We start from the raw sequence: 8,774 nt of genomic DNA on the forward strand, positions 1-8,774 counted from the left end.
AGTGAAACAAAAATTGTAACTTCTTATCTATAACTTGCCATGCTGTGTCAGACAAGGGTCAAGATAAAAAGCTGATCTGTCATGATAATTTGTGTAAACATTGAAGTTCTTATCTTCATCCTGCCATGCGGTGTCAGGCAGGAGCGAAGTTAAGAAGTGTTAACCACCATTATATTATTTATTCTTTATTGACAAAACTTTATATACATTGTAGTAAAATATTTATATTTAGTTTACACAAAACAGTGGGTTTTATTCTGTAACAATTATACATTTTCCCCATTACATTATAAAATATTTTGTCCAGAAAAATTATATTTTCTTCCATAAAGAAATACTTACTTTTACGGGTTTATTTACGGGTTTATTTCTCGCCCTCCATCAAACACTAAAGGTCTGTTCAGGCGGGCCTTGGTGTGTGAAAAAATAATTTCTTTCCAGTTAATATTTTGCTCTGTATCGTTATCAGTTATTTCGCTAGCATTTGTATTCAGGCTTAATAGTTTTCAGGTCACTATTATAACACTTTCTAAAAAGATAAGTCTTCAGGTTTTTCTTGAAAGCTGCCACATTATTGCTATTCTTGACATCGAGTGGAAGGTCGTTAAAGAGTCTCGGTGCAGCATAACTGAACGTTCTTCCTCCTATTGCATGATTCACACTAATTTCGAATAGTCTATGTGGGTCATCAGCATGTCTAACTCTTACAGCGGCGCTGGTAGCTTCAGGGTAGGGGACCAAGCAATCACGAAGATATTTAGGCTTATCACTTGTAAGTGCTTTGTGAGTCAACAAGCAAATTTTAAATTCAATTCTAGCCTTAACAGGTAACCAATGTAGATCGATCAGTGCAGGAGTTATTCTCTCCCGAAATTTAATGCCTTTTATCAGTCTAGCCGCCCGGTTTTGCACATTTTGAAGCTTTCTTAGTAGTGTATTGCGCAGTTTGTAGTACAGAGAATTGCAATAATCAAGCCTTGATATTACATGACTCATCACTAAAATTTTTGTACTGCCCTCTGTTAAATATTTTCTAATAAATGCTATGTTTCTCAGGTGATAGTTACACACTTTCACTGTGTTCACAATTTGGTCCTTCATTGACAAATTACAGTCTATCAGTACACCCAAATTTTTCACAACAGGCACAATCCCAACATCAGCATCACCAATTTTTATACTTTGAATTAACTGGTAATTCTTCAAAGCCACCTTTGTGCCAAAGAACATACATTCTGTTTTATCATCATTTAATTTGAGCTTTTTCCTCTGCATCCATGTTTTTATTTCAGTCATTATCTCATCAATTTTCTTCTCTGTATCTTGTGTTGTTGAAATTGAGAGATAAAACTGAGTATCATCTGCATATAGTTTAAAACCCACTTTTTGTTTTTTTCAAGATGTGTGATAGCTCGATAGTATATATGTTAAACAAGATAGGGCCCAGAACACTACCCTGTGGTACACCCTTCATAAGAATTCTCTCATTGGATCGGTTTCCAGAAACTTCTACAATAGTCTTCCTGTTCACTAAGTAACTTCGCAAAAATTTCAGTGCTTCCTCAGTCACTCCAATAGACTTTAAGTCGTCAAGTAAGTACTCGTGCACAACAGTGTCAAAGGCAGCACTAAGATCTAACATAATTAAAATTCCACATTTTCCCCCATCAAGAAGACCTATCATATCATTCATTATTGAGCACAAAGTAGTTTCTGTAGAATGATTAGCTCTGTAGGCCGATTGATTTTCCGGGAATACCTCTAACTCGTCAATATGCGCCCATAATTGCTCACTTATGACTTTTTCAATAAGCTTTGACATGTAGGATAAATTTGAAATGGGCCTATATGAATTTAGCTCGTTTACATCACCTTTCCCTTTGTAAATTGGTTTGATCAACGCAGTTTTTTTCACAGCTAGGAAAACAGGATTGTGATATACTTAGGTTAATTATGTTCAGGTAAATATTATATACAACTTGCTTGTTTGGAGCTTCACTTATTGAACTGTTTGGGAAAGGGTCGTTTCCACAATATGTATTCTTCATCTCTCTCATAACCTTTAACAAGTCGCACATATTTATTTCCTTAAATTTTATTAACTTCTTTCCCTCCTTCACTGGCATAGCTGACTGTCCTTCCAAGTGATTTTGGGGGAAGCCTCTATAGATTTTATCAATTTTTTCACTTAAGAATATAGAAAAACTCTCTGCACAAACATTGTCAGGCAAGACATATTTTTTCTTTAATCCCATCAAATCATCAAGGTTTTTGTGAAAGTCCTTCATGTTATTGGTTTTTCACATTCGCAGTTGTAGAATTTTCTTTTTGTTTTTTCTAACAGGATGTTATAGTCATTTCTGGCCTTATTATATAGATTTCTGGCTTGTAAGGATTTGGCTCTTTTCCATCTACCTTCCATCTTACGTCTGTCTTTTTGCCTTTAATAGCTCACTATTATACCATCTAACATTTTCGCGTACCACTATTTGTTTGTTCTTTATGGGACACATGGTATCGTACATTTTTCCAAAATTGTCGTTGTATTTCTTGGTATAGCACCCAACACATTCTATGTCTACCATATGTTCACATTGTGTGTTCACACAAGACATTTGCGCTACACTAGCTTCAATAAAATTCTCAGCATCAAAATTTTCCCGTTCCCTATATGTGATCCATTTTTTCAATACTCTGGTGCAATTTATATTAACATTAAAGGTGATGAGTTTATGTGTTTTTGAGATCTCAAAGTCTGGTTCCACTTCAAGGTTTTTATTAGGTCTGAGTCTTTTCCACATATGACCAAGTCGAGTGTATGACCACCTACTGACATTGATACCAAAACACTGTTCATTAAATTAAACATCTCAAATACTTCCTTGAGTTCTTTAGCCTTATTATCATTTTCATCATCTACCCAACAGTTGAAGTCTCCACCAATTAATGTATTTTTAATATCGTCCACCACACCCACAAGAATACTAAATTCTTCAATGAATTTAGTCATATTACTCGCTGGTGGTCTATATAATGATATTGTATTCAATACCTTATTGTTTCTTGTCAGTTTTAAACAGATATATTCAAACGTTTCAAATACTATTTCATTCATGATAGAAACCCTAGAGAAGGTTTTCGACGCAAAGACACCCACTCCTCCTCCAGTTTTGTCCTTTCTTGGTACGTGGTAGAAATCGTGAGTACACGGCGTCATCTCCTGAATCTTTGAGTTATCACTAATATTTCCCTGCAACCAAGTTTCCGTTAATAAGCATAAATCTAATTCCATTTCGTTAATAAGATTTCTAATCATTTATGGTTTTATTCCCCACCGATTGAATATTTATCAGACCACACTTAACCAATGGGCTAGACTCCATGATCGGTTCTATTTTTTATCCTGGTAAGCTCCTCCTTGTATACTTTACAGTTATCGTCATATGTCTTATGATTCGTATCATTGTAATTCCTCACTGCGCAGTTATGACACTTTAACGTATTTACAGTACAATCCGTGGTTCGATGATCCTGGCTACACTTGGCACATACCTGAGTCTTGCTACAATTTTCGGCAGTATGACCAAATTCCTGGCATTTATAACACTGAAATACATTGTAGGAATCATAGATTTTACAGCATCCTTCAAGCGTGGTATATACTCTATCATCCCTTTTACGGAAGACTTTCCTGATAGTTGGACTACACTTTATAATGACGTGTAATTTACCGCTTTGTCTTGATTTAAACTTCCTGATCAATTTAAAGTCTTCTTCATTTTCACATATATCATTCAACCATTCATTCTTCTCCATTATACTGGCAATTATATCATCTTCATTTTCATCAATATTGCAGACCTTGATCTTCGGTTTAAGTAGATCCTTTTTATCTACTTCTACCTTAATGTCATTCTTGACCTCTTCTAAGTCATTTTTAGCCTTTTCTAACCCAGTTTTATCCGCAAAATTAACTACCAAGTGGCCTTGTTTAGAGGTTTTGACCTGTTCGACATTCGTGGTTATCTTCTTCATGATAGTTTTCTTGATATCTGAAGCCTTCTTATTTTCCTCCGTAGATTTTATAACCAAAGTGTTTCTTGATTTCAACTTACTTGCATATGTAGTCTTGGTCACATTCTCTTGTTCGTATTCCATAAGTTTCTCTTTCAGCTCAACAATTTCCTGACGCATATCAGTGTATTGAGCAGTTATCATATCCATAAAACCAGACATCTGTTGTTGTACATTTACCTTCATCTCTTCTATGTTGATGTCTAGTCTCATCATGTCATCAACACATGCAGTCTCAACACATCTTGGACATTTATAAATGATGTTCCTGCTTTTTAAAAGAGTACTTGTACCATCCCTTAAATTAGAGCAAGCTTCTTCATCATGGTACCATCTTCGGCATTCATCGCATTGTACCCCATCAGCGACATAGGACTCACAGTGCCCACACATGCCATGATTGCCTAAGTCATCAAATTCTTCACAAGCTGCTGCCATTATATTTTCCACTTCTCCTTGGAGTACCGTGTCGATTTCAGTCACAAATAGATCGAAATCATTCACGGGATTAAGTTTTACTTTTCGTTTTCTAGAGAAGGTCATATTAAGTCGTTTTTCAATGACTTTTCAAGTAGCCCCTCCCCAACACAAAAATGCTGGGTCAGGCCTTTCACTACAGACCTCACATACAAGGAAACCACTGATTTTTAGCTCTATATTTCACTAATATCAATACTAGCAAACACCCACAAAGAGATTTTTCATAGTATAAACAACGAGATACACAATGATTCCGTTTAAAGCCAGATTCGATACAGAGCATTGAAACACACGTCCACACCCGGTAACAGTCACACATCAACTTCTATTAATCAACCATCACAACAAACTCCTCATACATCAACACCAAAACAAAACAAATATTTAATTATAAATCTTCAACACTTCAGATATATACTGGCACAGGTCAATTACGTGGTTTTCTTCTCCAAACAGTGCGTCTATGTTCGTATAATTAAGATTACTAAATTTCTGCCTCTTCGATCGTGACATTGTACATTCAATTAGGACATGCACTTCATTCTGTACTGTCTGTGAATCACAATTACACACTCGCAACTCCCTTGGAGTTCTTCTCCACCTTCCCGTCTCTATTCTTAGGTCGTGGGACATTAAACGTAATCTCGTGAAGGCAATTCGCATATAGTCTGGTACATAAACATTTTCACTGTACACTCTATGCCTTTGCAAGGATCTATTTAAAATTTCTCTGTACGTATAATATTTTGTTGCGGTTTCAGGTTTATTCCGGATTTAATTTTTAATTTGGTCAAGGCTTGACCTGATGATGTTATCAACCAGACAAGAATTCAAAAATCTGTAACTGGGTGTATTTTCACTTCTGCAAATTTCATAAATATAGTGGAACGGTTCTTCCATATCAATGTTCGCCATTTTCTTTTCTAAAAAACGTTTCCTTCTTACTTGAACTTCACGATTAAAAGACTCAAGGCCACTCTCTACCAAGCACAATGTCATAGGCGTATTATTTCTGACCCTCAATAAGCATCTAACAGCCTGGTTGTATATCCTCTCCATACATGTTACGTTGTTCGTAAGCCAACTCTCTGCACTATAAAGTAGTGAGGCTCCTAACGCTGCTTTGAACACTTTGACTTTATATGCATATGGCATAGTTGTATTGTTATAACAAAATATTGAGAACTTTGTTAATGGTCATTGCATTTTCAATTTCATGTTGTTTGAGCACTGATTGCATTTTGCCATCGCCCGTAAACCATGCACCAAGATACAAATATTTTTCACAATGGTCTATCTTAACATTATTTATGACTAGAGACTCTTTATCTCTTGCATTTCCATTTACTACAAAAAACTTAGTCTTTTTTCCGTTAACAATCATCCCATATAAGTTACAGTAATCCAACATAATCCCAATTTTCTCAAAACACTTTTCTCTTGATGTACTTAAAATAACTGTGTCATCCGTCAATAATAGCGTATGCATTGTCCCTTAAAACCCATTTCTGCCAATTCCCTCTTTTATCATTTTAACCATTTTGTCTAGGTAGATAGTAAATAATAAACAGCTTGTTGGAGCACCCTGACGTATTCCAACAGTAGATATAATCACAGCTGATTTCAAGACACTATTAGTACAAGCATAGATCTTATGAATGTCCATTGACATAGTCTTACCACAACCTTTCTCTTTTAGACACTCAATTAACTTATCTCTTGGAACACGGTCGTATGCTTTACTAAAATCTACAAATACAACATACAGCTTCTTTTTCTTAAAAATTGCGTAGTCCATCATAAGCCTCAAAGATAATATCTGTTCTATACACCCTCTACCCTTTTGGGCTCCAGCCTGAAATTTATCTATACCAGCCCACAGATTTAAACGTCTCACCAACAGTGCATCATAAAATTTTGCGAAAGTGTTCATTATGCTTATGCCCCTGTAATTCCCACAGTCCATTCTATTACCTGATTTGAAGAGTGTAACTAACCTGTCATGTCACCAAGCAAAAGGGTAAATAAAATGACAAAATAAAAAGTTACAAATGGTAAGGAAAAAGCTCAGCCAAGTCATTGGCAAAAGCGACAATATACCAGGGCACACACCAACATAGCTTTTCCCCTTATTCATTTTTTTTCACTGTCATATCTATCTCTTGATAAGTGAATGGGTCGTCTAATATAGGAATGTTAGGTGACGAAGATATATCGAGTAAACATTTTTAGGTAAAAAAACAATTTCTTATCTTTTTCTTGTCATGCGGTGTCAGGCAGGAGTTGAATTAAGATTTTGATTTTGCTATGTTATGTCTAGGACTATCCATGTTATTTTGCAATGCTATGGATGTTTAATGTATCATGTAAATCTGTATGTATGTATTATGTATATCACAATGTATATATTCTCTACATATTTATATGTACTAAATATGTTAACTTATTATTACATGAATAAACTGATATAATTATAAGTATATAGTTTAAATATATGATTGTTTGAATAAAGATTTTAAAAATTTACAAAAGTGTTTTTTTTATAAAGCACATACTTATGTATAGCATAATTATTATGAAGAATCCCAGCAACCATTTTCCCTTCAAACTCATCTAATATGCCAATTGCCAATCTAAACCAACAAAAAAAGCACAAAGACATAGTCCACATCAAGTAAAACCAACACTAAAGTGTTGTCCATTTAACTACAAAACTGGTCTTTCCAATCTTCCCGTGTTGGTCTTTCTTTTACAAAGTCCCTATATTCCCTCATTTAAGTGTTATCTTATTTGCTGCCATAGAGCACAGGCTTTACTTTAAGGGCTAATTCACTGATACTATTATACAGTGAAACCCTGTACCCTACAAGAACCTACAACATCTGTTTACCGTATACATTCTTAGGTATTTAGAGTATCACACACATTCCGTGTTTATGGCCAAACCCACATTATCGAAGCACATAGAAGACAAGGAAGCGTTCAGTTTCTTCTTGAAAAACCTTCATATCTTCTGTCTTTCATATGTCTATTGGAAGCTCGTTGTATAGTCTTGAGAACGCATATTTGAAAGCTGGAGAACATACAATAGACATACATCTTGACTCCAATTATTTGAAATTATCTGTAATTATTCTCGTGTCTATACGGTTCGTTGGCTACTCGATGTGTAGCAATTCTCTTACAGCCCATTGCAACTTTATCCTGGCCTGATCAATAACATCTTATATATCTTTTTTAAGATCTGACAGTTTTGTCCATTGCAACTTTATCCTGGCCTGATCAAATAACATCTTATATATCTTTTTTAAGATCTGACAGTTTTGTCCATTGCAACTTTATCCTGGCCTGATCAAATAACATCTTATATATCTTTTTTAAGATCTGACAGTTTTGTCCATTGCAACTTTATCCTGGCCTGATCTATAACATCTTATATATCTTTTTTTAAGATCTGACAGTATTGTATGTCACGACCTGGAATTATTCTAAATAGATAAATGAATAAAACAATGAAGGTATTGAAGTCATAAGGGATACTGTGATAGACAGAGTAGTCGGGTTTTAATTAATAAAAGTAGTTGACATTTCAGTAGTCAATTTTACCTATGATATACTGTAGTTGCATATATATTTTTACCCAGTTTCTGGTATGTCACCTGTTCAATTGTCTAATTTTTCAAAATGAATAAATATTTTATTGTTCCAAGCTACCTGCGATGTCTTGCTGAATTGTCTAGTCTATTATCGGTTAATGTGACCAGAAAAGTTATCACCCAAATTGTTTTTCTGTTACGTATCTTCCTCATAATATGGAAGGTATAATACAATATCAATTTACATAACTAAGGTATATAAAACAGCGTATTGTAGCTATGATGGTCGACAAAAGTTCTGCCAAGAATGTTGTATTTAAGCTTTTTATTATGTTAAACATCTGCCATTTGATAATCAGCTTGTTGAAAGTTATCGTTAGCATGAAGCCAATATAAAAAAGAACGAAGAAGAACTGTCAGGTGACACTTGTGTATGAAAAAACCCCACAGCAAAACTACTTCATCATAAATATTCTGTTATATGTAAACCCAAATCTTTATTTATCGTACTCCAGATAACTAGATTTTAATTTTTTTATTTATGATAGGATATTTGAGCTATATGAATTTACAACTTGAGAAATAACCCAAAGTAAATATAGATTTTGTCCTGATCACAACCAA

Source organism: Palaemon carinicauda, chromosome 39, assembly GCF_036898095.1.
Source record: "Palaemon carinicauda isolate YSFRI2023 chromosome 39, ASM3689809v2, whole genome shotgun sequence".
In the NCBI taxonomy this organism is placed as follows: domain Eukaryota; kingdom Metazoa; phylum Arthropoda; class Malacostraca; order Decapoda; family Palaemonidae; genus Palaemon; species Palaemon carinicauda.